The 3,661-nt window shown below is 33.7% G+C and overlaps 1 protein-coding gene across 1 annotated transcript in view; it reads right to left on the minus strand.

The window, feature by feature from the left end:
- The window catches only part of LOC117172455 (MAP kinase-activating death domain protein), a 149,809-nt gene that overhangs the window by 76,207 nt on the left and 69,941 nt on the right, over positions 1-3,661 (minus strand). The window lies entirely within an intron of this gene.

Genomic DNA, 3,661 nt, shown 5'->3' on the forward strand with positions numbered 1-3,661 from the left:
GGAAATGTTGATCTAGGATTTAAAAATCTATGGTTTGTCTTAAGTTTTTAGATGTCGGATTTGAAGAATTGTAGTCTTATGGAGATCAAAGACCTATATAGGAAGAAAAATGGGGCCAAAAAGGAGTAGGAAGAGAGGGGAGAGAGTTTTTAGTGGGTTTAGAATTTTTACATGCCGTGTTTTTGTGTGCAGAGTTTGCACAAGTAGGGTTTGCTGGTCTGCGGTTTGTGAAATTCTAAGGGATACACCGATGAGAGTTAGGAAGGTGTGAGAAGAGAGGGGGAGGGGAAATTGGTGGTTCAGGGTGGTTTTAGGCTTGAGTTTTGTTTAAGTTTATGGGTCTGTGGTTATGTGGTTTTTTGACTTTGGAATTTCGAGAATAAAAATTATGTGGATTTGAGCTCTATCAGGCTTTTACATTTCAAGGGATTTAGATTCAGCGGCCAAAAATACATGCAGGACACGTGAGTTTGTTCTGGTCAATTTTTTTGTTCGAGTTGTGATCCTTTGTTATGAATAATGTTTTTTATTCGTACTGTAATAATAGTTTGTATTGTTATTATATTGTTGAAAATAACATTAAACAATAATGAATATTTGATTTTCAGCACTTCAATTACAGTTTTAATTACATAATTAACCAAAATGAATTATTATTCTTTATTGTTATTTATTATCAATTAAAGTTCAAGTTCATTCATAAATAAATAGAAGTGAAATGTGGCGAATTTCACAGATCACACAAAGCATATACATCATATAAGACTAGTTGTAGGCTCTAGAAGCTATGATCATGTTTCCTTAAAGCAACCAATCCCGACGCAACCGGGACATGTGTGCCATCCACTCTTGTTCCTATCCTATAAGGTAAGCAAAAACGGGAACATTATGCGAGATAATTCGTAAAACACTGTTCCTTAGGGTGATTTCTGAGAGCACTGACACTTTGAGTGGTGGAAAACGAGAAATTCCAGTAGATCTTACACTGATCATTCTCTACAACGGGCTCCAGTTCCCCCTAGGCGTATGGCAAGACGGACATTAGATCAACACGATAGAAATGCCGAAGATGGTACTATAACAATTTTAGAACTTCATTTTGTCTCACTGTGTACCCGAAGCGTGCCATAAAGCGTACCATAAAGGGGCTTGTCAGCATGTTCCTTCAGTAGACGCGAATGTTCTGCTTCATGCACACGACTTTTAAGCACCAAAGATGTTAATGATGCTAGGCCATGTGCAGTGTTGCTGGAATCAAATGGTAGACCAAGATCCTCTGCTGCCCTATCTGCAGCTCGGTAGAGAAACGCCGCAACGTTGACGACTTTATGTTGGTGTAAGAGTTGCGTTAAAGAATCTGTGATTTTTAGAACTAAGCAGGCTGTATCTAGAACCGTTCTTCATTTAAGAGACTCTAACGGAACGGCCAAAATATTCTACCCAGATAATTCGGAAGCCCAAATTTCTCTGAAAATTTTGCGATACCTTTTTTCAAGGACCGTTTTTAACACACGCACATCCTGAGTTTCCGATTGCGGTATTCCAAGATATGCATATGTTTCTCCATTACCAAGATGTTGAATGGTATTTTCACCTATGAGTTGAAGATTCTGATCGCCATGCGTTGATGTGTCTTCTAGTGAATAAACTAACTAAAATGCACGAAAAATAAGAGCAAATAATTAAGCAAAGAAAATGAGATAAAACAAAACGTGCACAAATCCATAATTCGCACGACTAAATTTAGAGTTATCAACAAGTTCGCGAATATTACATATGAGAGCCCCATTTCGTAAGTATTTTTGAATTTTTTAAAGTATAAAAAAGAATGCTTCTAATATATCCATTTCCTGTATGCCACCATAAATAAAACAGGTACAAAAAGTACCATTTGGAGAAAAAGTAAATCAGAGTTCAATAAATAATCATTTTTTCAAATTGACAATTATAATTGATGCAAAAGCGTATACTGATTATTTTTGTCAATTACAACAATCCTATCGTAGAAAAATATTGATTAATAAATTTTGGCTAAACAGTTTTTTAGAAATGCCTTACAAATTTGTCTAACTTATCATAAGGCCCGCCATGAGATCTGCTGATGAAAAGGCCAGCGATGAGCCTATAATAAATCCCAAATTTAAGTTTAAAGTAGAAACATACAATGTGGTAATGGATATCACTCGTCAGCAATTGGAACAACGCCACAGTGAAAGGAACCGTGAAATTTATCGTCACTTAGCACTCCTCACTCGTAGCGGCATGCAAAAAGTTAGAGAAGATAAATCCTGCTTGCCTGAAGATGCTTTTACTAATATAGCGTCTGTTTATAGTCAGTTCATTAATCGACATGAGGTTTTGAAGAAGTATCAACAGTTTTGCAAGGTATGTTCTTCCTTTGAAGGTGGACCTATCTTACAGAAGATAGACAAAGAAGAAGATGAGGCACATTTTCGAGATGAACAGGAAAGCGATGATGATAATGAATCAGAATCTAAAGATCCGACTAAGCGTAAGAAGCCCAGGTCACGCCATTCCATTAGCCTTACGCAAATTTTTAAAGTATTCTATCACTGCAAACTAACACTTGAATTTGCAACAATGGCTGTGCTCTCAAAAATAGCAATTACGCTACATGTGGCTAGCGCAACCCCAGAAATGCGTGTTTTCCAAAATAAAACTTACTAAACCGCGACTCAGGAGTGTGATGGGTTTGGAACGTCTAGGATATTTTCTTAGTATAGCAATGGAGAAAGATATTGAAATAGATTAAGACGAAGCCTTTAAAATTCTCATGAGCATACGATTGGCGTCACTGCATGTGCGCCGTACTTCATGTCCACCACGAAGTGCGGGCATATGCCTCACACCTACGTGCCCCACAGGAAACCCTCTCCCCTACATTTTCTAAATCAACATCAACTTTTAAAAAACTGTGCAACAAAATTGAGCAATAAGGCCTAATAAAAAATTATGTTCCTTAATTTTTCTAACTTATGCAATATCGCAAATTTTCAAAATTTTGCTTCAAAATCTTGTAAACCCTTTTTAAAATTTTGGGAGATAATTTTAAAAATTTTGTAACCTTTTTTAAATTTTCCCTCAGAGTTAATCCTTTTCCATTTTTGGGGTTGAAAACTTTTCTTTTTTAATTGAAATTTCAACTATATGGTTAAAAATTTAACTATTCTTTTGTAAATTTACTTTTTTTTCAAAATTAAACAGTTTCATTTTTGGTTAAAAATTTATATTTTTCAGTCAAAAATTAAATTATTTTGTAGAAAATGATTTTTTTTTGTTACTTGACATTTTTGTTGTTGAAAATTAACCTTTCTCAGTTAAAAATTCAATTTTATGGTAGAAAATGATTCTTCTTGTTTTAAAACTGATCTAATTTAATTTAAAAATTATCTCTTTGGTTGAAAATGCATTTTTATGTCAAACTTATTTTATTTTTGTATAAAATATTTAAAAGTTCATGTATTTTTTTGAAATTAAACAATTTTGTTGAAAATTCGTTTTTTTTGCTTTTAAAATTGATTATTTCTTGGGTTGAAAATTTCAATATTTTTTTTCTAGATTTTATTGTTTTTTTTATTCAAACTTAATTTGTTGAAATGAAAGTTTAACTGTTTCATTCATAGTTAAACATATTTACTTT

This window comes from Belonocnema kinseyi, chromosome 5 (genome assembly GCF_010883055.1).
Source record: "Belonocnema kinseyi isolate 2016_QV_RU_SX_M_011 chromosome 5, B_treatae_v1, whole genome shotgun sequence".
NCBI lineage: Eukaryota > Metazoa > Arthropoda > Insecta > Hymenoptera > Cynipidae > Belonocnema > Belonocnema kinseyi.